Source organism: Microcebus murinus, chromosome 5 (genome assembly GCF_040939455.1).
Source record: "Microcebus murinus isolate Inina chromosome 5, M.murinus_Inina_mat1.0, whole genome shotgun sequence".
NCBI lineage: Eukaryota > Metazoa > Chordata > Mammalia > Primates > Cheirogaleidae > Microcebus > Microcebus murinus.
The window spans coordinates 85,053,329-85,081,118 of record NC_134108.1 but is presented as its reverse complement, the minus strand read 5'-3'; the positions used below and the strand labels follow the sequence as shown (position 1 = coordinate 85,081,118).

Here is a 27,790-nt window from a genome sequence, read left to right as displayed (position 1 = left end):
GTCTGCATTTTCTTCTCTACTGGTAACTTCTGAATAATAGTCATGAGAACAGAGTGTTCTATACATAGAGTTCCAAGATGAAATAGAATAGAGATATGTTTGGTAGATTTAATGCTATATTTCTACTTTGACCTATTTGGAAGATTTACAATGCATGTTAGTATATAAACAAACAGTTCTTCAGTAAAAAAACAAAAACCCATTTGACTTTTTAAAATATAATATTTTCTAAAGTTTATGAAAATAAAAATTTCTGCGTTTGGAACACCCATTGTAACATTAAGGAAGAAAACAAGGGAAAAGAGCTTGAAAAATATGGTTTATAGGATGTGCATACTTGTGATGTCTTTTATTTTATGGCTTACAAGCAATTTTCTCTTTTCTCTGATGAGTTTTTCCAACATCTTCTCCGAAAACATCCTCATAAAGTTTACACATAAAGCTAACAATTCTTCTTATACTCACATTATAAGCTTGTACACTGGAAGCAGTTTGAAGTGTATCATGAAGTATCTTTAAAAAATTCCTTCGCTAGGGCAAAGGACATTATTTTATATTATTTACCTCACCAGGGATACTGTTTTAGGAACCTGTTTTCATGTGTGTAGCCCTCCAAATTTAGCAAACTGTTTGGCCTATCATAGGAACTAAATATATGTTTCTGAAGGAATAATAACATTAAATGATTAACTCACTAATGATTTTTTTCGTGTTTTCTTAGACAAGGAACAATCAGAAGTACATCTTTTGCTGATAATATCTTTTGCCACATGCTTTTTAATTAGTATCTATTAGTTTCAATTTTCAGTACCCACATGGTATAATATTTAATTTTACAAGGTTTATTCATTGTTTGCTATTTCTTTCTAGCATTTATACTTTTATATTACCTTAAACATTTATATTTTTCAAAGAAATTTTCTTTATATATTTTTAACAGTATAGTTTGACATTATATGAATCTATTATAGATCTATACTATTTAAGAATGTTCATGAACAGATTTCCAGAAATTTCTAAAATTCCTACTTGAAAATATACTATGAAAGGACCCTGTGTTAGAAACCATGAATCCCATGAAATGGAATCACAAAATCTTTCCAGGATTTATAAAAAATTGACTAAAACAATTTGGTCTTTGGGCTATTCTATGCACTGACAGACAATTGCAGATTAAAACTATGTGAATTCTGGCATGCTTTACGACGTATTTGGAAAGATTATGTTTCTATAATTGCAACAGAAAATATTTAGAGGAACACAGGAACTTCTCCTTGGTACCACTTAAATGTGGTATCTATGAAATAGGTAAAGTAGGCAAAATCAACATAAAAACTTATAGACCTGGATGGGATTAAATATAGATTCAGTCCAAATTCTCTTGCTTTTAGAAGAGGACATTGAAACTCAGAGAAATGAATTGACCATGGCAAGGACATTCAGAAATATTATTTCCTGAATCCTGCTCAGGCACATGAAGGAATGGCCTGGTAGGGCCAAGGCAAAGTCATATATAAAGCCATTAAATTTTCTTGCTTGGAGAACTAAATGTTATTTCCTTAGAGAGGCCTTCCTGAATTTTTTTTTTTTTTTTAGCATGATTTACTCCCAAATATTACTCTGCTGTAACTAAAAGCCTGGGTTTATTTTCCTTATAGACTTTGTAAGAATTTTTAATTATTTTATTTAAATTGTGTCAAATTTTTGGCAGGGAGATGACAATCTTTCTTATAACATGAATGGCTCTGGCCACACAGGGAACTTAGCCTCTTGCTCTCCACCATACTTCTGTCACCAGTGCCTAGAACAAACATCACGGGAACTCAATAAATATTCATGAAATGAATGAATAAATGAATGAGAGTGTTTGTATACTCAGTGTTCATTTGATTTTTCTTAATGTTTATAATTAATTTATGATGGAAGGAGGCATATATCTTCTTTCTTAAAGCCATTAACAGCATTTGTGTTTTTTCCTTAGAAAATCCTATAAGAGTATAATTTATCCAAACATTAAAGTTCATTGTTTATGGAAACTCCTAGTTCAGCATTTCTCAGTAACTCATGGAATAACTGATGCTTTCTGTATGTAAATATCTCTATCTTACAGTAGATATTCAAATTACTCAGTCTCACCTCAGGACTAGATTGAAATCAGCAAGTTTGGATTATATGGGCTAAGAATTTTAAATTTCAAAAAAAATATTATGCATTCTAAAGTTTAAAAACCTAGGTTTCCTATTCTCCCTTATTGTAAAGCAATTTATGACTTCATATTGATGTTAATGACTGTTTTTCATCAAATCTAAAAATGAATAAAAATACTCATGTTCTCTTACTGTTAAGAATATTAATCAAATATAAGCATAAATTAAATGATAAAATCTGAGGCTAATCCCCAAGTTAGTTCGTGGAACTTTTTTTTAATATTCCTAAGATCAAAAGAACATTTTTAATAATTAATTTAAGCTGCAAAGAACAAGTAACAATAACAATGACAATAATAGATTTAATCATATTCATCAAAGGATGGTCCAATGGTTAGAAACAAGGGTCCCAGTACCTGTGTCTGAAATTTAATGAATGTAACTTTATTAGAATGGTATTAATTCCATGCATAGTATTGAAAATTGCTATAAATATCATAATAGTTCACTTTCTTAGACCTACATATTCCCATTGTACACTAGAGTCACTATACTTTGCTCTCAGTATATCTGTTTTTACTTTCAGACATTATTTTAAAAGTTTACTTTTGATAAATCTTTCCCCACTCAATTTGGCTTTGTGAATTTAAAACATAGTACTAACTTTTGACTTTAAACAAGTTTGAAACGGGGCTCAGAATAAAGTAATTTAGTTTGAAGATGATTTAATTGATTTATTCTACTCCTTTTTCACAAGAAAGGAAATTGTAATAAAAGAACATAAACAAGTGGTTGTTTATTTTGGCCACAAAGCCTACTACCATAAAGGGGGCAGAAACTGTGTAGTGTAGTGGAAAGGTTATTCTTTAGAAGAAGCTGGATTTTAATTCTTTTAGGTACCAACAAGCTATGTAACTTTAGGCAAGTTATGGAATATTTCTGATCTTCTTAATTTTTTGTTTTTATTCTTGTCTATTAAAGAGAGAATAATTCTACTTAACATCATAGTAAGATTTGCAGGACACAATTTAGAAAACATTCATATTATCTGAGCACTTCTGGTATTAACATTAATATTTTTCTCTGATTATTTTTATGTTTTATGAAGACAATCTCATAAAATATCCTCTATGCTTTCCTTCACATCGAGGAAAATACTCTTCTAGACAATCTATCTTAGGTTTTTCATGTTAGAAATTTCTACTCAAGACAAGATTAATATTTTAGCATAACTATTGGTAGTTGTTAATATGACATTTTCAGCTATAGTGCCTATTGGACAATCTTTCACAATCCCTTTATTTCACAGTAAAGTAACAAAGTGTGTAAACTATTTGACTACATTTTTTATGACTATGGCAAATGTGGTTCCACATATTTATTTTTTTATTTTTTTTATTTCTGCACATTATAGGGGTGCAAATGTTTAGGTTACGTATGTTACCCTCCCTTCGCCAGTCAGAGCTTCAAGCACATCCATTCCCCAGATGGTGCACATCACACTCGTTATGTATGTATATACCCATCCCACCCTCCCCTTTCCCATCTTCCAGATGCCCGATAAATGTTATTCCTGTATGTGCACTTAGGTGTTGATCAGTGAAACCAATTTGATGGTGAGTACACGTGGTGCTTATTTTTCCATTCTTGGGATACTTCACTTAGTAGAATGGGTTCCAGCTCTACCCAGGAAAATACAAGAGGTGCTCTATCACCATTGTTTCTTATAGCTGAATAGTACTCCATGGTATACATATACCACATTTTATTAATCCACTCATGTATTGATGGGCACTTGGGTTGTTTTCACCTCTTTGCAATGACTACATTTATATTTAGAGTCTAGAAACAGGACCAATATATTGTCTTCCTGTTTCTCAATGATGTATTCAATTGATTCACGCTTTTTCTGTCTTCTCTTACTTGCCTGTCTATACCTGAGAACTTATCTTGTTTTACCTTTAAATGTGTTATACATATTACTTGTTGCTCTATTAATCTGACAAAAGATCTCAAGAATGAATCTCCTTTAACATTCAACAATGAATTTCCTTAAGTTCAAAAAAAAAATGAATATCCTGCCAAGTTAGTAATTAAAAAAATATCTTACAAATTCTATAACCGTGTAAATAAAAGAGAAATAAATATTTTAAATAAAATTTCACCACTGGATTTTTAAAAATACCATAAAATTCAATTTGTCTACTAATTTTACTTTTGTACTTGCTAAATGTGCAATCGCATTTCCTTAAAGATATTTTTGATTAGGAAAATGCTTACTTGGTAGCAAAACCATTGGTTAATAACATAAGGGATGCAATAAGACATAATCTCAAAAGATGAAGTAATAACCTGAAAATATATTCTTATAAAATGTTTGCCTTTATATAGAAATTTCAAGTCATGTTTTCATATTTACACATCTCTGAACACCTTAAATTCAGTTCTGTCTACTACCTCTATATTTTGTGAACTCCCTTTTAAGAGCTAGTATTTTAGCAAGCAACTAATATGTACTGAATGCTTAAATGCCTAACCTATTTGTTTTAATAATTCTATGACATAATTGAATGTAATTTTCCACATAAAAATCTATCAATGATCTTATAAAATCAATAAGATTTATGTTTATTACTCATAAATTTAGGGGAAATAAAAGTTTGCACTCACAGGAGCAGAGTTTGAAAATTAACATAGTTTAACGAACAGGTTTTGAAATCAATCATAAAAATAATAATAATTTCAAAGTCCCAAAGTCAATTGCTTTAATGTCAGTTAACTGACCCAATTAATCTCTTGATTTATCATACTATATCAAATGTATAGTTCCTCATTTATTCAAAATATATTAGACAACAGGAGATAACACAGTAATGTTGAGAGATAAACACAAATACAACAATTTTAGAAAAAAAACATAAAAATCTAATCAAATTTTAGTTAAGACATTAATTTTTCTTTGGTAAAATAACTTTTAACAGTTATACCTAATTAATACTTTTTTATCAAGCAAAATTCCACCAGAAATTATGTTTAATGTATATTAACTTCAAGAAAAATTGTCAGAAACAAAAGGAATTTTTAAGTCTAAGAGTTTGAATGATATAAATTTTTTAAAAAATGCTTTGATTTTAAGAGGTACCATTCTCTGTTTTCATGACTTTGATTCATTGCTGTGTAGACAGAGTTAAACTCAAGATAATACTGAGAGGTGTGCTAGCTGTTAACTTCACAGTGATTAATGGCAAGACAAGATATCAGGCATCTAAGAGCTGAGAAAGTATCAACTTGGGAGAAAGCTGAAAAAGCCAGAGGGAAATAATAAGTCACGCTAACAAAAGGCAATGAAAAAGCAAGACACTGCTTTTGATTGTATTTTGATATATTCCTGAATTCATGTTAAATTGTCAAAAGATATTTTAAAGTAGTGTACATGCGGTCTAAATCTAAACTTGCCTATAAAGTAAAATGAAGAACTATTATATAATAACAGCAAAAATTAAGAAATAATATATGAAAGAATAATACATGAAATAATATATTAAAGAAATAAGATATGAAAGATACTTGCAGAAAGCAAGTTTTCCACATTTTTGAGTACAGAAAGTAATAAGAAATTTTACTTCTTATACTATTTAATGAATTTTTTCTTAAAAAAATAAAACTTTATGAGAAAAAGATCAGACATGGAATAAACCTATGCTAATAACCATGTTTATAGCTCTCATATAATATTAGCTATCAGTTAATTGAGTACTGCCTACATTCCAGACATTGTCTTAGATCATTATATAACTTTCTGAATCCTCAGAACATACTCACCAGGTACTTTAGTGCTTCATTTTGTAAACATTTGGTAAATTTCATAAATTTTGTAAGCTAAACCTCAGAAACACTAAAGTACTTTTTTATGGTTATGCATAGAAAATATGGAATCACAATTCAAATCGGTAATTAAAGTTTTGTTTTATTCACTTGCTTAATCTTCTGTCTTCCCCAGTGGTGTATTATTTGTGAGTGTAAGTACCATGACTGTCTTTTCTACTTCTAAATTTCCAGCAACTTCCATGAAACTTGACTCTTAGTATATAAAAAATAAATATTGCTATGGTTGGAATATATCCCCCAAAGTTTATGTGTTAGAAGCTTAACGCCCAATACAACAGTGTTGGAAGATGGGAACTAATAAGAGGTAATTAGATCATGAGGGCTCTGTCCTCATGAAGGGATTAATGCTGCTATCCTGGGAGTAAGTTTATTATTGTGAGAGTGGCTTTGTTCTAAAAGTGAAGAGTTCATCCCCCACTTGCTGTCTTGTTCTTGCCCTCCCTGGCCCTTCCCCTTCCACTATGGGATAACATGGCATGAAGGCTTTTATCAGGGCTGGTTTCATGCCCTTGGCATTCTCAGCTTTCAGAACCATGAGCCAAAAAGCTTCTATTATTTACAAATTACTCAGTCTGTAGTATTCTGTTGTAGCAACACAAAATGGATCAAAGCAGAAAGTTGGTAATGCAAAGTGGAGCCATTGATATAGCAAATACATGAAAACATGGAAGCAGCTTTAGAACTAGGTAATGATTAGATTCTAGAAGAATTTGGAAGAGTAGGCTAGAAAAGCCTGGATTGACATAAACAGAGTGTTAAGGGAAATTCTGATGAGGGCTTAGAAGAAGAGAATAGCTGCAGGGAGAAGCTAAACCTTCCTCAGGGATTACTTAAATGGTTGTGATGAAAATGTTGGTAGAAATATGGACAGTAAAGACTATTCTGATGAAGACTCAGATGGAAATGAAAAACAAGGTATTAGAAACTGGACATATCAAAGAAAAATATTTAAGAAGCTGCATGGCTGTTTTTAACCACATATAGTTAAATGCAAATGGAGAGAAATTATTTTAAGATGGAATATATAATTAAAAGGGAAGCAGAAGGAATGGATTTTTGGAAAATTCATAGCCTGGCCATACAAGGCATGTTTAGGCGAGCAAACCAAGGACATGGCCAAGTGACTGACTTTTTGCTAAGGCAATTAGTATGGATAAAAGGTAGCCAGATGCTATTCATAGAGACAGAGGGAGAAAAACCCTGAAGCCACTTTAGGGATCTTAGAGGCAGACTCTCCCATCAAAGGCTGAGAGCAGGGCCTTAAAAACAAGGGTTTCCAGACAAGTGCCCATAGGACCTCAGTATTTACAGCCCAGGGCTACCTTAGCACTCTGCTCCCAACATTCTGACATAATTCTCCCCAGTCACTCCAGCCACAGCTCAAGGGGAACCAGGAGTGGCTCAGGTTGTCACTCTGGAGGACATACACCATAAGCTATGACAACATCCATGTGGTGCTAATTCTGCAAGTGCCCAGACTGTAACAGCTGTGGGGGCACAGTGCTCTCCATCTAGATTTCAAAGGATGTTGTAGATAGCCTGGGGGCACAGGTAGTGACTTAACACAGGGACAGAGCCATGGCAGAAAGACCCTGAATAATGCAATATCTAGTGGAGTTATGGGAGCAAGGCCACCGAAGAGAGTCCTCATTAGGCTAATGCCTTGTGGGGCTGGAGGAGTGTAGCAGTCCAACTTCTAGAACTTTAAGAAATAAATTTCTTTATGAATTATCCAGTCTGTGGTATTCTGTTATAGCAACGCAAAATGGACTAACACAAATATACATGTAATAAGTGAATTAACTTAAAAATCTATCCTTTGTTTCATTAATTGCAATAATAGTTATTTCTTTCAAATAATAACAAATTATTTTAATATAAATTTTTTAGAACTATGAAATAAATATTTCAGACCAAGATACTGGCTAACAGACTAAATTAAATTAATCTAAATAATTTGGGAAAAATTAAACATATAATCACCTTAAAATATTTAAATCTTTTTTGGTTCTGTACATTTTGCCAACAAGACAAAGTTTAAAACGCCTTAAAATTTTCACAGGTTTTAATTTGAAGCATAAAGAATTATGTATATATTTTCAAATTATGAAATTCAGTGTATCATACTGTAAATAAATATTTTATATTTTTCTGTGTGTATAAGTGTGATATTTCATCCAAAGCAGGAACTCTTTCCCAAATCTAACATTGGAATACATATTTTAGAAAATTTGATTTGTTTATTTTTTGTGCATATTTACTCATTATTCATTTACTCTATTTTTTTATTTGACATTTATTAGGCACATAATGAACACTTCTATCTCAATGTGCAGGATCCTCCATATGCAAAGATGAATAAGAAATGATTTATTGTCTGAAGGCAAAGGCATGCAAATCAGACAAACAGGTGCACACAGAGCACTGGTGGAATGGTTTGTGTTTGTGGATGCAGAGAGATAAATAACTGATGAATCATGAAGGAATTAGGGAACTCTTTGCTGAGGAAGCAACCTGGGGCTGAGACTAGAAAAATGACTTAGTTGTCTAGCTTCATGATGGCAGGGATTAAAGGAAGAGAAAAGCATTTCAGAAAAAGGAAACAATGCACAAAGGCCCATATTAAAATTAAGAAAAGGGAAGCTCAGTTTGCCTGGGAGACAGAGTATGTGTATTATCATAGCATGAGATGAATTTAAACTTGCAGAGATATATTCAAGTCAGATCGCAATTACATGTTGTTTAGCGGAGGTACAACTGGCAATTTGGACAATTCTTTGTTGTTCAGGACAATTATTTGGGGGATGTTTGACATCACGGGTCCCCTTCCACTAAACTTCTTGTAGTACTCTGTAGTCTTTGCAACAAGCACAATACAACCTTCCTCACTTATCCCTCCTGCCATTTTCCCAAATACCTCCAATGGGAATTGTAATCCCACGTCCATACATATCCCAAGACATTGGAGGCCACTGTGGAATACTGAGGAATTTCATTGATTATTGGAAGTGTTAAGATGACTAACATGATTGCACTATGTTGTATAATTTTTAAAGCATAATTTCTTTATGTGATAAGTAGTCCAAACTGGAAAAGGAAACAGAAATTATCCTTAAAAGTGTGAAGTTTTATTGGCATTTGTTAAGAGTACAGCTACAGAATGTGCTGGTTTTTAGGCTACGTATGATAGCTTAACACTTATCCATTACTGCTTCATTGACATGAAACTGCATTAGAACATATCTTTATTAACACTTCTTTAAGTTCTTAAAAGATTAACATGATAATATACTTTATTCATTGGCACAAGTATTCATATAGATACACATTCACATACTCACATAGTCTTGTACACACTGCTTTATAAAGCTCCTACAAATGTAGTTTTGAGAAGTAAAATTTTGCTTTATTTGAAATGAAAACTTAGAAAACTTTTTTCTAAGTTTTATTAACAATCTCACAATTGCGAATGAAATGTTTTTAGTAAATAGACTATGAAAACAAAAAACTTAGGCGCTGATGAAAACAGTCTGTGTTTCAGCCAAATGATCTTATTCAATAAAGCTGTGTCCACAATATATGACTGTTTTCAACATTATTACATAATCCAGCTCAATGTTCATTGTGTTTATGTTTTCCACATTGTCACAGGGAAAGTTGTATACAGTTTTTACGATGTGTAATCTATAATGGAGCTATGATTGTACTAAATTATGTAAGCAGGTAAGAAGATATGTACTTCTTTTTTGCTTCAGTATCCTGACATAAACCTTTTTTTTTCCTATCTAGAGAAAAGTCGGTTTGACTCAATGCTCTTCTCTTCATTCTATCATTTTTACTCATCATTAGCATTTGAATGGGAATCATAAGGTATATTATCTGGAAGCAACAGAGTATGACACGTTAGTTAGACACGACAGTGCTGATTAAACTTTAGGTTTGTGAATTTTGTTCCCACCTGAAGAAACTAACATCCCCATGCATATGCACCAATTAATTTGTTCCCAGCGTATTCACTTTTCATCATAAGCTACGGACTGAGTACAAAAATAACCTAGTCCAAAAGATTCTTAGGGCCATCTGCTCTATTTTGCCTTATGAGGCTTCTGCTGTTTTCCTTTACTAAAGCATGGCTTCATTGATGTTACCAATGATGTATTGTTTTTCCGATGTTGACTTTGGCTTTCTTCCGACAAGGAATTAGAGAATTGTCCACAGTTGCCTACAGCATAGGTAGCCAATTATTGGCATATGACTTTAGCTTTAAGGGGTGCATATGGGATACTTTCTAATTAAAATCTTAGAATTGTCAACTCATAGGAGAAAATAATTTCTTAAGGGATTTTTTTTCTGGAATTTTTATAATTATAAAAAATGCATTGTTTAACAGCTTTTTCAATCTTTATATATTTGTATTGAAATTTAAAACATGAACAAGACTGACAGTAAGGTTGGTATATATTGTAACTTATAATTATTACCTATTGGAAATAGAAAACTGCTAGTAGCTGATTGGAATGTCACTCTGGTCAGATTCAATTGTGGGGTAAAATAAAAAGAAATAAAACTTAATTCAATCAAGTATGTAAATAATTTTTAGAATCTTATTTTAAAGAAAAGACAAAAAAATCCTTTCAAAGAAAAACTATTTTCGTTTCCTTTCTTTATTTTCCTCATAAGATTTTGTTTCTTTTGTCCTCTCTTCTCCCACCTTCTGTTCTTCTATTCTACCCTTCTCTGCTTTAATTTCTTCCTTTAGTTAGGCCTCTTAACTTTTTATCTTCCTTTTTCTTACAACCTCCCTGGGACCTCTTCCTCATTTTAGATGCTAATTAGCACTTGCTAATTGAAATTTCAAAAGCTCAGTATTATAAGCACTTTAGCACATCACAAAATTCTGTGATCATTGGCAGATTTCAAAATAGTTTAGTGTGTAAAATAGAAGATGCTAAGGACTCTGCTGTCTCTTAAAGAAAGTGAGAAAAACAGGATATGTGTCTAAATTTTACACTTATTTTATTTTCACAGTTCATGTCTAATTCAGCCATTCTTACACAGTTTGAAAACAAACCAGGTTTTTGTTGGTTTCTGGCTCTATGATTACTGTCATCAGAATCTTGGCCTATTAGTTTCTTCAAAGGCACTACTGATATCACAGATTTTATATTGATAATATTCTTTCCAGATTCCTGTCTCTCTATGCTCCATGCTTTCTTAGAGAAAATCAGCTATGGATAAATGTAACTCAATCCTAGGTCTATGGGGAAAAAGAGATCATTCTTATGAAGTGCAATGTTATATATATCATTATTTTTTTCCAATTAAGTTGTGTATATCTAACATTATAGATTGGATTCTCTGAGAATCAGATGTTGGAAGAGTCATGTGTGGAAGGGAGAGTGAAAGGAGTATGCTAGATAGGGATAGGACTACATCTTCATGCAGTGACCAGAAACTCAGAATGTATACCTAGGGATGTCTGAAGCTAAAAGTGGCCAGAGTTGCCTTGCTTGCAGTGCAAATGGTTGGACCATTATAACCCTCCCTCTGACAATGATGGATGTACCAATGTGCCCTGCCCTACTCAAGGCAGCTCTTCAACCCAGGCAATTTCTAAAGATGCTGAAGCTTCCCTGCCATCAGCACTCCTAGGAGGTGCTGGAGGGATACGGAGGATGCATGTCCACACCTACCACCTAAGAATTATTTCACATCTCTAGACTCTTACTGATGAATTTTGTTTTAAAACATAATACCTTCCATCGCTTCTCGGCCTTTTGGCTAAGATCAAGTGTAGTATCTGTTCTTATCAATTTAATAAAACATGATACCTTCCTAGCTCAATATTAATATGGAAATTCTTGACAAAGCTTATATTTATTTGGTATTTATCATTTTATTGAAAATATAGTTAATCTTTCTTTTAACTTTCATCCATGGATGAGAGATACTGTTGCGTATACCGGATTTGTCTTGGCCTATTTCTTTAAATTTTTGCTTTGTTTTCCCTTTGAGAGTACTTATAAACTATTAGTACTGGTGATGTTATTTTTCATTCTTTACTTTGCTATTTTCTACATCGATTAAAGAAAAAAATTAGAAAGCATCTAGATAAGCAATATAACCAATTCTAAGTTGTAAGTGTAATATAGCTTTTAATTATAGCAAAAGTAGAGAAAAACAATAAAGACTTATGCTTATAGTATTTATTAGTATTAGTAGTATCTTTGAGGATAACGATAGAATACTATTCATTTGTTATGTACGCCACACAGACACACACACACAGACATTTTGACCATGCTTTAATTCATTTTGTTCAAGAAATTTATGCACTTAACTGCCTTCATAAAAATGCATTGACATTCCACCAATAATTTAGTTGCTTCTTCAGCACCTAATAATTCTTAGTCCATTATAACCACTCAATAAATAAATATTTGGATGACAAATAAACACAAATCTTTAGATTTATAGGGATATACAGTTTTGTCACACTTTAAGCTCAAAAATCCTGGATTTGTAATTAGCTTAAAAAGTTTGTTCAGACACAATAAACAGCAAAGTTAGCAAACATAGCCATTTGAGTGCTAAACCCACTCTGAGTGTTTTCAATTGCTGCCTCCACAGTGAGAAATTTTCCATATTATAATTAGTATTCTTTGTTAAACATAGGTACTGGTCTTTATCTTTCTTTCTTTTTTTATTAAATGTATACATTAACAATTTTATAAATGTTTTAAAAATATATGAATGTATGATTTCAAACTAAAGTGTCTCATTAATTTAAAATTTACTCAGAGGTATGTTATCAATGAGCAATTGCTTTTTAAGCAATATATTTAGACTAATAACCTTCTATCTTTTGCCCTGTTAAATGTTTTAAAGGAAAATTAATATGTTTTTCTTCATTTGAAAATAATTTTCCATTCTTGTGATACTTCACTTAGAAGATAGACAAGGTAATGGATAAATTCACATCTAACAGGTACAATGCATACTCTCTGGGTGAATGACACACTTATAACTTTGATTCAACCTGTGCAAAAGCAAATTATATAACCAAAATGTGTGTGCCCCCATAATATTCTGAAATAAAATAAAAATTAAAAAATAAAATGATTCACAATTAGTGAAGTTTTATTAGCTGAATGTTTAATATGGCTATATGCAATCATTAATAAAATTTAATAATTTAATTAAATGAATTAATATACATCATATAATACCTTGTATTTACTATGTGTAAAATGAAGCTCTTATTAACAGCAACTAAGTAAATAAATAGAGCGTAATAAGCCTTTCCAATAAGACTGTCAGATTCTAAAATTTAATGAATATTTTTATCATTTTGAACAGAAATAATTTATTTTTATTGTAATAAAACATGAAAAACATTTTAAAAGAACATGAAAAGATGACATTTTGCTAAATTAAACATTTTCTAAATTAAATGAGATTTTCTTATAGTGAGCCAGATTTATCTGCTTGAAATAATTAAGTTTCTTAGTGTATATCAGACATGTTTATAGAAGCCATTAAGGTAGGATTAATTAAATCACAGCTTGCAATGTATTACCTCATTCAGTATAATAACATGTAATTAGCTGACTTCACTGGGCATTTTCAATCTATTTTTATTCTAAATAAAAATATTATGTAATTGAAACTGATATCTGTCTATAGTCAAAATGTCATTTAGAAGATCTGCAGACTACCACTGAAGTCAATAGACATCATACCTAAATAAGCTCTAAGACCAAGAAGTGTAGTGAAGAGCCTTCAGTGCATTATCCCAGCCTTAGGGAATTATGTGTTACCAAATATCATTCTAGTCTAAGATATTGACCCTCTTACAAATGGGTATATAATAAATCACTGTATTTGCATATATCATGTTGTTGGTCCATATCAGCAGTCAGAGAAGACCTAAATCTGTTGGGTCCAAATATGAACAACCACCCATTGAAACACCAACAAACCACAATAAGCAATCAATCTGACAATGAGCAATTCAAAAAGAGACTTTCTTTTAAGGAAGGATCTGAAGGGCATCAGATCACAAACAAGGTCTACAAGGTCTTAAAAAAAATTTTTTTTCTACCCTGCACAGGGAAATCTTTATAGGTACACAGCCTACGATCGATTACTAGTTTGTTCTTATTTTTCCAATCACATATATGATCACATTTCTCTCTGATATAAATTCAAACTGCAAAGAATAAATTTCCAAAGACATATATGTTATTGGATGTGTGGGATAGTTCAATATTTAAAGTCTGTATATTAATACACACATAATGTGCATTTAAGTATTCAAGTAAACTACACCTACTAATTGCACCATTTATAGAGCAATAGGCTACAAAGTTTAGATAGCACTTTGCATTTTGTTATAAGGTCTATGAACAACATCAAAATTCTAATTTTATGGATAAAAAATTAGGAATACCTGGTTTTGAAACTCAAAAATTTCTTTTTTAAAAAGTTATTTATTTTTTGAGTCGACATATTGCAATTGCACATAATTATAAGGTACATTTGATGTTTCAATACATATCTGTGTTTTGAAATGATCCAATCAGTATAGTGTATCTATCACCTCATGCATTTATCACTTCTTTGTTACACAAATATTCAAAAGTCTCTCTTCTGGCTATTTTGTAATATATAATATTTTAGTGATAACCATAGTCATCCCACTGTGCAATAGAACACACAATTTCTTTCTCCTATCTAATTGTACATTTGTACCTACTGGCAAACCTCTTTCCTTCCTTTCCTCTTCCCTACTGTCCTCAGGCTCTTGTAACAAGTTCTACTCTCTGCTTCTTTGATATGAACTTAGTTTCCTTTTAGATTCCACATATGAGTAAGACCATACAGTATTTGTCTGTCTTTGTATGGCTTATTTCATTTCACAAGATGTTCTCCAGGTTCATTCGTCTTGTCACAAATAACAGGATTTTGTTCCTTTTTAATGGTAAAAATAGTATTCCATTATATATATCCATAGCACATTTTCTTTATTCATCTCTTAGTGTCCACTTAGGTTGATTCCATATCTTGGCTATTACAAATATTCCTGCAATAAACATGGGAGTACTCATGTCTCTCCAACATGCTGATTTCATTTCTCTTGGGTATATACCCAGTAGGGAATTTCTGGGTCATATGGTAGCTATATTTTTTGATTTTTTGAGGAGCCTCCATATTGTTTTCCATCATGGCTGTACAAGTTTCCAATCCTACCGACTTTGTGTAAGTGTTCCCTTTTCTCCACATCCTTGCCAACACTTGTTTTCTTTTGGCTTTTTGATAAAAGCCATCCTAACTGCAGTGAAGTGGTATTTCATTTCAGTTTTGACTTGCAATTGCCTGATGATTAGAAATGTTGAACATTTTTTCATAAATCTATTGGCCATTTGTATATCATTTTTGAGAAATAGCCAGAAGATCTTTTGCCTATTTTTAGATTAGATTATTTGGTTTTTTTTCTATTATGTTAAGTTCCTTATATATTCTGGATATTAATCCCTTATTAGCTATGTAGTTTGAAAATATTTTCTCTCATTTTCTAAATTATTTTTTGCTCAGTTAATAGTTTTTTTTCAGTGCAAAAGCTTTTTAATTTGATTTAATCTCATTTCTCTTTTTTTTTTTTTGCTTTTGTTGCCTATGCTTTTGAGGTCTTATTTTTAAAATCTTTGTCCAGCCCAATAATATAAACCATTTTTCTCTAAGTTTTATTCTAATAGTTTCATATTTATAGTTTTATATTTTCAAGTTTTACATTTAAATATTTAATGCATTTTTATTTGGTTTTGTATATGGTGAAAAGTAGGGGTCTAGTATCATTCTTCTGCATGTGGATGTCCAGCTTTCCCAGCACCATTTATTGAAGAGATTGTCTTTTCTTCAATGTGTATTCTTGTTACCTTTGATGTAAACTGGTTGACTATAGGTGTGTGGATTTATTTCTGGGTTCTCTATTCTGTTTCATTGGCCTGTGTGTCTGTTTTTATGTCAGTACTATGCTGTTTTTCTTATGACAGCTTTGTAGTATATTTTGAGTGCAGGTAATGTGATGCCTCCAGCTTTTTTCTGTTAGCTCAGGATTTCTAAGTATTTCTAATTTCAAAACTGTGAAAGATATTAGTGCTGCTTACCATTATTTCTGGTTCTACTCCTGAGCACATGACAGTCAGTATTGAACTTTTTCACCCCTGTGAGTTTAGGCATAGCTTTATGATTGCCTTCAGCCAAATACATTTATGTAGCTGGAACATATATCACTTGAAGATGGAAGCAATTAATTGCTAGTGGAAGCCTGTACAAGGCTCTCTTTCAGTAAAACAGCAATCTTGGTTAATGTAGAAGTATAAGGCTGAACAATACTTGATGAGTGCCTTGGAATGTCATCTGAACCTGCAATTGTCTCTGTATATGAAATAATTTTTTTTGTTCCTATCACTGCTATCATTTGTTTTGTTATCCTGTCATAAGCTACTATATTCTTATGAATAAAAACAAATTCAACCTTACCCCAGTATGCTACATTGTCAGAGAACCAAGCTGAAAGTGATTCTAGATTATTAACATTTTCACCTATAAATCCAGCTTTATCAAGCTTATGTATTTCTAGACCTAACTAGAAGTGCACAAGTTTGGAGGAAATTCTCACTGTATGTCAACTCTTCTGCCTACATGGCCCACAGTAGCTCAAGCTCAGTACATAAAAGTTAGTTCATCATTTCTCTCTACTCTCAAATCCACATTATCTATATAATAATCAGGAACCAGGAGCAATCCTGCTTTTTAACTCTTCTGCACCCCACATCTCATATAAACATCTACACAGAAAATCATGTGGATTCTTAACATGTATCTATCATTGTCTCTTTCCCATTGGCAACACTAACTCAGACCTGCATGATTGGGGTATAAACAGGTCCTCTCAAAGTGTGAATTACCTCTACTCCTGTCATTCAAAATATCATTCAAAAATTCAAATCTGATCATGCATAAAATACTTTAATGAATGCGTGTTATAACACTCATGAAATTCTCTACCACTTCGCATTTTGCATTGTAATCTTTTTGTGTACACTTGTCTTCTTTTTCCACCAATTTGTGACTTGCTTGAAGGCAAAAACCATGAATACATCTTTGTAGTCTCAGTGTTCAATCCTCCCTTCATCTTCTACTTGGTCCCAAGCCTAACCTCAGGGACATTCCATAAGATACCTAGCTGTCAAATGAGGGCAAAAAGGTAAGAATCACTAAAAACAGCATAATTTATGCTGACTTAAATATGGTATTCTCACAATGATTCCAGAACTTTGTGACTAAATTTCCAATTCCTATATATTAATATCATTTCAAAGATGAAGAAATATCACATATTTTTGTTACTAGAATTGCTCAGAAATGAAGTTTTAGAAGTTAAGTTGCTGTTAAGTTCAGAATTCGCATAATCTAATCAAGCACATGTAATACGTTAAAAAATTGGAATTCAGGGTAGACACAATATAAGCAATTAATTTATGTTTGTCCAGATGGCACTCATGAATTTATGTTATAGGATTCTTGAAAATAGTTTAGATAGAAAAATAATGGTATATTTTTGTTGTCCACTAAAAATATGATATTTTTGCCAGATGCTGATGAGAAATTGCAATGTTTCAAATTAAACACCATTGCCAGTGCTATTTTAAGCCTATATATGTATAGTTATTTTATATATTATGTAGTATTTCATATGTTATTATATAAAATATAATTCATGTAATATACACAATTTCAAATTATAATAATAGAAATATTTGCTAAGTCATAACTCTGTAATCAGAAAAACATACTTGCAAAATAATCTTACAAAATTTTTTTTAAATAACAAAATGTATAGCATTTTAAAAGGTTGGATATTGGAGAGGATTTGTTCTCAAAAATATCACATTTACCATATGAATGTATGCAACTATTATGTACCTATAATCATCAAAAATAAAAAATAAAAATTTTCTTTTATATTTTCTTTAATAAAATCAGAGAGAAACACTTACGCTATGGTAGAATTATATACACAGTTGTCAAGAGCTGATAAGATGGCTCCTGCTAAGTGAACTTTATCAAAATTAATTGAGCAAGTTGCACCTACTGATTTGAAAGGCCAGCTGTAATAGTGTATGAAAGAATGAGAGAGATGTGCTGAGTGTATATGTCACAGAGACTGGGGATATTCAATTAATATTTTCACTTATTAGAAAAGATGAAGCAGTTGTTCCTACTGATATTTTAAATGCCAATGACATTAATTCAGAATAATTGCTGTCATTATCTGTACTTTATTTTGCATAGGTAAGCAGGGTGAATTTAGAGACCATAATAATTAAAATGTGAAATAAAATGACCAAAGAACCAACTATGATAGCTTATAAATCAATACTCAGAATATGCAAATAAATGATTCATATAATAAGAATATATATATAATAAAGATGATAAGGTATTTTAAATATGACAATTTAATGAATAGGAAAAATAAACCAAAACATTCTCATACAGCTTTTTATCAAAAGTGATATGGCAAGAAGTGCTTGGCATAGGTAGGATGTTTAATAAATATTTGTTAAATGAATGAGTGAACAAAAGACTCTCTGCCACAGGTCTAAAATATCCTGTGGATATACATAAAGAGTTTAATTTTTTAAAAGACTATAAATATTTAAAAGAAAAGAAAATAGTTGAAAATATCTTTATAGTTATGAAATATCAATACTATGATAAATTAGCTATTTATTCCTACAGAGTAATACTATATTTTTGTTAATTCTTCCCTAAATAATGATGGTCTAAATAAAAAATGTTTCTAATATACCTTCTTTTTTCTTTTTCTATACTTTTTATGATGAATATATTTATATGTACTTATATATATATGTATATGTGTGTGTGTATATATATATATATATATATATATATATATATATATACACATATATACACATATATACACATACATGTTTCCCAGGAGAAAAGGAATGGGGGAAAGAGAGAAGAAATACTCAGAGAGAACCATATGTTATGGTGTCTACTAAATTTTAGTCTCATTAATTTTCTTCTCCCTAGAGGTAATCACATTTTTTTTTTATATTTACATATAAATTAATGAATCCACAAATGAAAGAGACAAAATCTCCGTTAGGTGCAAAATATAAATTCGTGTATGTTATACTATAAATATTTACATTTTAAAAATGCAGAGTGAAAATGTAACTTCTGTCAAACACCTATGAAAATATTAACATCCCTTTGGTCTTCCATCTTGATTCATTTTTTTCTCTTTTGGAGACATAAGGAACAGAAAGCAAGAAAAACTCCCTGCAGTTCTGATACTGTTGTTTTAACTCATCTCATCAGATCTGGAAGTTTGCATATTATCACCAGAACAGTTGGAAATAATTATACTGCTAACGATGGAAGGAATGAAAAGATTCAATAAAAAATTGGTTTTGTTTAGCTTAGATTCGTGGTGACTCAGAATAAAAAGCAAGTTCCAGTGTACTCAGAAGTCTTCCTTTGGCAACTTTTCAGTCAAGTACGCTGAAATTTATTCTGGTTATAATTAGTGGTATATTGGCCTGAACAGATCAATGCATTACTACAAATGACACAATAGCTGTGAAATGAATTTGTAATATGGCTCAATTAACTTCATACACACACACAAACACATATGCTCTCATTGCCTTAAACTATACTATTAAATTAACAAGCTATTCCATTAATACATTATTTCCAAAGACTTGGAATATATGGATTTTTAAGAAGCTCCCATCTCCACTTCTAGGTAAGAAAGTTTACTAAATGATCAGTAATGCTTTTTTCACTCATGAAGATCAAATTTTGTTTCTATATCAAAACATTAGGATAGAAGTAACTAAAAGTTTCTAGTCAGACAAGACACATTCTGGGGCTATAGAAGACCCCAAGTCATTGTTGCTCTTTAGAGTTCTCTGACCCACAGACAACCAGTTTATGCTGCTGAGCTACATCACCTGGACTCCTTAGTCCCTCTCAGATTCCCCTCTTCCTTGGGAGTTTCCTTGCCCTCTTTGCTATGCAGGTTCTGGCCCTGCACCCCTGTCTGAAAGGTTTCCTCATGAGTCCACTCCTCCCATTTAATCCTAATCCAACACAGATAAAATACCACCTCATTTCTTGATCAGCCCTGAACTCCTCGAACTCATTGTACCTGCTCAAGTTTTAAGGGTAATGAATAAATTTTAAATATAATTTAAAAAACATGATATCATAAGATACTGCTACATAATTATTTTAATGAATAAAAGAATAAAAATGTAAAGAAAACCGGTATTAATGAACATTCGAAGTAACAAGAACTCTCATACATTACAAGTGAGAGGTATTAATACAGTATAGCCACTCTGGAAAAATAGTATGACAATTTCTTATAAAGTTAGACATATACTTGCCATATGACCTAGAAATGCTATTGTTAGATATTTACTATGGAGAATGAAAACTTATTACGCTAGAGAATGAAACACAAATCCTATAGATAAATGCTTATAGTGCCTTTATTTGTAACCATTAAAATGGAAATAACTCAAATGCCCTTAAATGAATGGGCATCTCATTTTGATCATCTTATAACAAATTTTGGAAGAACTGTATAATGGGATACCACTCAGAAATGAAAAGGCGTGAAATAAAATACAAAACACCACTTGGGTGATTCTTAAAGATATTATGCTGAGTGAAAGAACCCGGCGATACTTTTATATAATATTCTTGAAAAGACAAAATATAATGACAAAAACGATTCATGGTTGCCAGGGTTTAGGGTGGGGGAGAGTGTGACTACAAAGAGATAGCATGAAGGAGGTTTTGGAATAATGGAATGGTTCTATATCCTAACTGTAATGGTGATTACACAAATCTGTATATGTAAAAATTCACAGAATTGTAAGCACACAGGCAAAATCAATTTTACCCGTGCTACTTTAAAAAAGTAAGAAGTCCTTGAATGGAATGATAATAAAAAGTATTATTAAAATTATACGTATAACATTTTCCCCCTTGAATTGCTATTTCTCTACAATACAGAAGAAACTTCTATGCAATTCAACTATTGAAATTTCCCTCTATCATTGTCACAGTATTTTGATCTCACACCATGACTCCTAAATTTTGCAGCAGCTTTAATGTTTATAATTTCATGGAGTATTTCATGAAATTTAAAACTGGTTATTATTTCACAATAGATATTTAAAATTGTGAGTTATTTGTCTTGTATTTTAAATATGTATGCTTTTTGTGATTCTTAATATGTATTGCCAGTATATCAAAATGTTAACATATAAACACTTTTCAATCTCTTTATATTTAGTTATTTTCGCTGAAAATTATTTACTATGATTCAATAATCAAGCTTTTTCTCTTTATTTACAAATATTCAAAATGATATTATTTCATGGAAAATCTCTTTTCTCGCCCGAATGACTGCAGAAGACCATTAACTGGTTTTCCTGCTTCTATTTCTGCTCTCATCCCTGCTGCATTTCATGCTCACCATAGCAGCCAGAATGATCATTTTCAAACATGTCAGACCATGTTACTCCTCTGATCAAAACTCTGCAGTGCAATTGTGAATTGTGCTGCTAAAAACATTGTAGCTAAAGGGTACAATGAACACCAACTGGGTGAAGGGCACACTTATAATAACTTTGACTCAAACTGTTCAAAAGCAAAATATGTGACCAAAACGTGTGCACCCCCGTAATATTCTGGAAAAAAGAAAAAACAAAAACAAAAAAACCTCTGCAGTGGCTCCTCATTTTAGGGTCAAAATTAAATTCTTTCAGGTGGTCTTGGGGGATCTGAATCTTACTTACTCTTCTGACATCATTCCTTATTACACCCACTCTTCTAATTGCACCCCAGACATACTCCTATCTTACAGCTGTTTCTTTTGTCTACATCTTTCTTCCCCAAACAACTGCCATGGCTAGCTGCCTGACATCCTGAAATGTTTGGTCAAATATCACTTTCTCAATGAAGTCTCTCTCTCAATCACCTTTTATAAAATTGGTACACACACTCACTCAGCATTTGCTGATCTCACACTGCTTTATTATTTTCCATTTTTATTCACCTGTAATCTATTAACATAAAATTATTTACATGTTATTTATTTTATTTATTGTCTTTGTTTCTATTCATAGTGTGTAATCTCTATGAGAGTAGAGATATTTATCCATTTTTCTAAGTGACTATTTACAGTGCCTGACACATAGCAGGTGCCCAATAAATATTTGTTCAATGAAGGAGAAGATTGAATTAATTAATTTGTGCATGAAATATTTGCTTCATACATATAAAATATAATAATCTATGATCAAATGTTGGGTGATGTGATTATAAAAAGACAAAAATAGTTTGCCTCCTTAAAATATTTGTCAAGAAAAAAGTCGCTGAGGGCCGGGCGCTGTGGCTCACGCCTGTAATCCTAGCTCTTGGGAGGCCGAGGCGGGCGGATTGCTCAAGGTCAGGAGTTCAAAACCAGCCTGAGCAAGAGCGAGACCCCGTCTCTACTATAAATAGAAAGAAATTAATTGGCCAACTGATATATATATATAAAAAATTAGCCGGGCATGGTGGCGCATGCCTGTAGTCCCAGCTACCCGGGAGGCTGAGGCAGAAGGATCACTCGAGCCCAGGAGTTTGAGGTTGCTGTGAGCTAGGCTGACGCCACGGCACTCACTCTAGCCTGGGCAACAAAGCGAGACTCTGTCTCAAAAAAAAAAAAAAAAAAAAAAAAAAAGTCGCTGAGTTAAAAATAGAATAAAATAATGATATAAAGGACCTCTCAGTCTTAAACACTTTAGATATACTTCAAGTTACTTCTTAACTTTATAATTATAATGTTTAAATCTTTAATTACATAGGACCATATGATTTGGTTCTTTTATCTTTACCCTAGAAAAAAATCTACCTGTTTTCAAATTTGAGTTATATTTTCAATTTTCTTCTAGGCTATTATATTCCCATAAAAGGGGGTGAATTATCAGGTAATCTAATCTTACACAACAATCCAGCCCCCAATTGATGCACAGATCTTTCAAAAGTGCATACATTTGTGCATTTTAATTGTAATTTCATACATACATCCAAGAACACTGGAGGCACAGGATAAAAAGCCAAGAAGTTTTTTTGATAAAGCTTGTTGGATTATATAAACAGCAGTGCAAGGTAGATATTTTTTAATATTTATCTTGGCTGAATCATTAAGCTAGTTAAATTTTGTGGGCTACAAAATAGAAAATTATATTGTCTGACTTAAAGGATGTCTGAGTTGTACTGCATGATTAAATATTTCCAAAACTATGTCAAATATATCTGTGGAAATTGAAAATAAGACTAAATTTGTAACACAACTGAATGCCAAAGCTGAATTGCTACCAACAGCAAAGTTAATATAACCAGGATAAAAACAATTTTTTCTCATATCACCTAAGAGAAGGTAGGAAGTTACATCATTTGTCTTCTGATTTTTGCCTCTTAAATTACAATCAGAAGGCTATGCTTACATGTTGCTATGTATTAGATCATTAAATATGAAATGATTGATTTTGAATGAAAAGTGCAGTTTATTGTATCTCAAACTAGAAGCAGTGTGAGTAATCAAAGTATGTGCCGAAACTATCGAGACAGTTTTGCCATTTTAACAGTAGCTTGTTAATGCCAGCAGCAAAGAAGCCTGGAGAGTGAGTAGCAGTGAAATTGAGAAAGGTGTTTTCCACAGCTCTGTCAGAATTTAATAATTTTCCTTGCAAGAAGTCATCCAAAGCCTGGAAGAACTGGTAGTCAGTTGGTGCAAGGTCTGGTGAACACAGTGGATGGCAGAGAGTTTCTACATCCAGCTGCTGTAGTTTGAGAAGGTTTGCTTGTGCATGTGGTCAAGCATTGTCTTGCAAGAGGACAGCCTGTTTCTGCTGATCAATTTTGGCTGCTTAATGGCAAGCATCCTCATCATTTTGTCCAATTGGTTGCAGTAGCCATCACCATAAAGGATTAACCAGAGTTTCATAAAGCTGTAGTGGATAGATAATACAAGTGCTGGACCACCAAATAGACACCATTAACTTTTTTTAATGAATATTGAGTTTTGGCCTGTGTTTCAGCACTTCATCTTTATCCAGCCATTGTGCTGACCACTTGTGATTGTCAAAGCTTCTTTACCATGCCGATTTGTTTCAAGTGGTCCAATACTGTTGGAATATTAATGTCAAACCTTGCTGTTAATTCACATGTAGGTTGAGATGGATTCGCATACACTACAGTTTTCAGCTCATCATTATCCACCTTAGTCTCAGGTTGCCTACATGGCTCAGTTTCAAGACTAAAATCACCAGGACAGAATTTCTTAATACATCGACATATTGTGCATTTGTTAGCCACATTGCTCCCAAACATCCCATTGCTATTTTGAGCTGTCTGTGCTGCATTGGTTCCATGACGGAATTCATATTCGAAAATAACACAAATTTTTGACTTACCCATGGCTTTACAAAAATGGCTCTAAAAATTTGAAAGATAATCACAAGAAAAATGTGCATTTGAAAGACCTTCACAATAAAAATAAAACTAGAAGTGTCAAAGTGAAATGTCAGAGATATCAACTGTCAAATTAGTACTTAAAGAAATCAGACATTTCACACTTAATAACCTAGTACTAGGCAGGAGCCCTATCTTTGCTTGCCCACCTCCTCTCCCCAGTCTTTTTGCATGTATTCAGAAACAGCAACACTTTGCAAAACTCTACGTGAGTATACAAAAGTAGTCTGAAAACTAGAGTTTTTCGCGCACCCACTGATTAAGAGTATGAAAGTAAGATCAATTGGCAAAAGCAGCAGAATACACCACAGCAGAGTACAGTCCCTGTAGATGTCTAACTAAAACCACTGACTAGGTTGAAAACTTACCTTGTATTTCTGGTTCAGGCCTGAGAAATTTATCAGGCAAACACCCAAGTAAAGAGAGAAATTGGCCAAAACAATCCACATGACCTGACTGTTAGAAATTTCTGAATTGGGGATATCTTCTATTGCTTTAAGTAATGTTGAAGAAAATAACAGCAATAATTTATAAACAATTGCTGCAAAATAGAGAAAAGAACCATTGTCCTGAATACTGAGCTAAAATATATAACTTAGAAAATAATGTACTACATTAATAAGAAAAACCTCTTCCCATATTCAAGAACATAGCCAACATCTGTGAAATGGAAAAAAAAATCAATACAAAAAAACCTGATATAAAAGCTAGCGGAATGAAATAAAAAGGAAGACAAATAATTCAGAGTTCATGGACATAAAAACTAGAATTAAATTTGCTTCAGAATCAGAGAAAAACATAAATACATATATTTTTAAAGGCAAACTGGAGGAACTTTCTAATATCAAAAAATCATGTAACTTCGAGAAAGAAGAAATGTAATGGGACAGAAAATTATCAAATAATTTAAAAATTACTTAGCCATAATAAATTTTAATAATTCTACTAGATCATTATAACATTATAATGTATATATGATTTCAAATAATATTACTAAGACCAAAAATTGGGACTAAGAAAGATAGTTGAGGTAATATAAGTAGTAAATATAAGTTAAATGTTTTATCGAAGAATTTTTAAAATGTTTTTTATCAAGGGAATCAGTAAAGAAGTGATTTCATTGTTGACACTTACAAATAATTATAGCTTAAAGAATGCATTTGAAAAAACAAAGAAATTAATGGCTAAATTAAGTATGAGATGACTTTTAAAAAACCTAATCCAGATAAAAACAACAACAAAAAAGCCAACACAAAGAAACAAACAGAAAGGTAACTTAAATACAAAAAAGAAACGGAAAAGAGAGTTAAGATCCAGAATATAGAATATGACAATAATATAAATGAGTTGAATGAAAATAAAACCCTCACAATAAAACATAATATATACCACCTGTGAGGAACAAATTCATTCAGAATAGTTAAAAACATGAAAAATATATAAATGCAAATATTATATAAAATGAATTTTAAATTAATTCCCTTTAATATCAGGGACATAGTTAAAATTCTATTACCACAACTATGTATCACTATCCTAGAAGTCTTGGTCAATTACAAAAAAAAACAATAAAAGAAAATAAGAGATATGTAGGGATTGGAAAGATTTGGGTGCTGATCAATACAAAGGATATGACCACAAGAGTCAATAATACCCAGCAAACTTTCTTCAACAGCTCTTGGACAGGGTTGCCTGAGAGGACTCCCTCCTAACACGAGACTATACTGAGACTTATGGTGGGGAGGCCACCATCCAGAAGGGGGAGAACCCAACGAAACTCACTGAGAAGAGGGGAACCAAACAGGAAACTTACTCATCTAAGTGATAATGCATTGGTGCCATTGGAAGTCTCTGGATCAGAGAGCTCTTAAGGGCAGTAGCAGTGTTGGGTTTACCATGAGGATTCTCTATTTCATTCATGCCCAGCACATGCTATGTGTAGTTTCATAGGTTACACAAAGCAGGTAGGCTCTAAATAGCTAAAAACAAAACAAAACAAAAAACCTTTTCTGGGCTACTTTAAAAATACTTGTATATATAAAAATTTTAGTTTGGTACCAGCTGGCTTTTGAGCTAACAGATCTCAGCCTGCAGTGAAGAAATAAGCAGTGTAGGGGCCAATACACAGAGGCCATCTTTGCCTCATTTATGTAAGAAAGAAGAATTGAAAGGAGAGTTATTCTCATCTTATGCAGAGAAATTGGATTTTCTAGCAACCAGATGTATAGAATGAACAGATAAAATACTAAATTAATACAAAAGTTCCACGAAGTTGCAGGGTATAAAAGATTAACACACAACATTCAATGGCATTTACTTACAAAAACCACTAAGTTATAAAATATAATCAGAAATAAGATGTTATTCACTAGAATAACAAAACTATCCAGTAGACACGACTCTTTAAACACACACACATACACACACACACACACACACACACACACACACACACACACACACACACGACCCTAAAGAGGAACACTATCATAAAGATTTTAAAATCTAAATAAATGAAGTGATATTCCACTTTGTCAGATATCATGAATTAATAGCATGTCTGTTCTTTACAAATTATTCTTTTGATTTAAGTAGCATAAAATTACAAATTTTGTGAAACTCGATAAAATTATTGTAAAATACACAGTAAGGTAAAAGAAGGCACAGTTGGGTAGGTTAGCATTAGAAAAATTAATAAATTGTGGGGATAATTGTCTAGACAGAATTAAAATGGACAACAAAACTATATTAATAATTTTGATTATGAATTATTTTTCAATGAAAAACACCTCAAATATAATATATTTAGGGATATAACTCTAATGTCTATGAGTTGAAAGGGCTTAATGACTGCCATATAAACATTACCCTTGAAAATAAACAAACATTTAATATTTCAGCATAGGTATCTCTTTCAATATATGAGATCTAACAAAAAATTCATTGTTTATCTGAAGTTCAAATTTAACTTGATTTTTCTATTTTTATTTGGTAATTCTAGCAAAACTATGAGCCCATAGCTCGGCTAAACATTTTATTGCAGATAGTATGGTAACCACCAATTTTTTTATCTCTCCTGTAAAAACTATAATTATAGCTCTAATATTATGAGT

General features: G+C 31.9%; 1 protein-coding gene and 1 pseudogene across 1 annotated transcript in view; one reads left to right on the top strand and one right to left on the bottom strand.

Moving 5' to 3' along the window:
* EYS (EGF-like photoreceptor maintenance factor) overlaps positions 1-27,790 on the bottom strand; it is a 1,642,296-nt gene that overhangs the window by 1,443,704 nt on the left and 170,802 nt on the right.
* On the top strand, positions 11,797-11,910 carry LOC142871152 (uncharacterized; annotated as a pseudogene).